Source organism: Coregonus clupeaformis, unplaced genomic scaffold (genome assembly GCF_020615455.1).
Source record: "Coregonus clupeaformis isolate EN_2021a unplaced genomic scaffold, ASM2061545v1 scaf0363, whole genome shotgun sequence".
Taxonomy (NCBI): domain Eukaryota; kingdom Metazoa; phylum Chordata; class Actinopteri; order Salmoniformes; family Salmonidae; genus Coregonus; species Coregonus clupeaformis.
The window spans coordinates 20,001-20,534 of NW_025533818.1; positions in this window are offsets into that span (position 1 = coordinate 20,001).

The following is a 534-nucleotide window of genomic DNA, read 5'->3' on the forward strand; positions in this document are numbered from 1 at the left end:
ATTGACTTAACACAATGCATTATAGAACTGCTGGAACATTGTCGGCATTGAATCAGCACTAATAACAAGGTGAAGTGAAGATCAGTATCACATCCTCACTAGAAAAACCACAAGTTCTTTCTTCTTCCCAAGCACATACAGCTCTCCAGAACCTCCAGCTCTCCAGAACCAGGATGGGAACCATATATCTTAAAAACATCGTAAAATAATATGAGAAATAAAAAACATTAGCTAGAGTTCTAAAGGGAAATGTTCTCTCTCTCTCTTGCTCTCTCTCTTGCTCTCTCGCCCTCTCTCTCGTATCATCATGAAAATACAGCACCTACTGTCTGTCTAAATAACAAGCTACTAATGTAAATAAGTTCACAGGTTTGAGTGTCATGGCTTATATTATATTAGTGTGGTGGTCTGTGTGTGCATAGTTCATATAGTCTACAGGCTGGTTGTCTACGAGGTTAAAGGGCATTAGGAGGGAGTCCTGTCAATGGTCTGTGTCCTACATAGCACCCTATTCCCATATAGTGCACTCCTTTT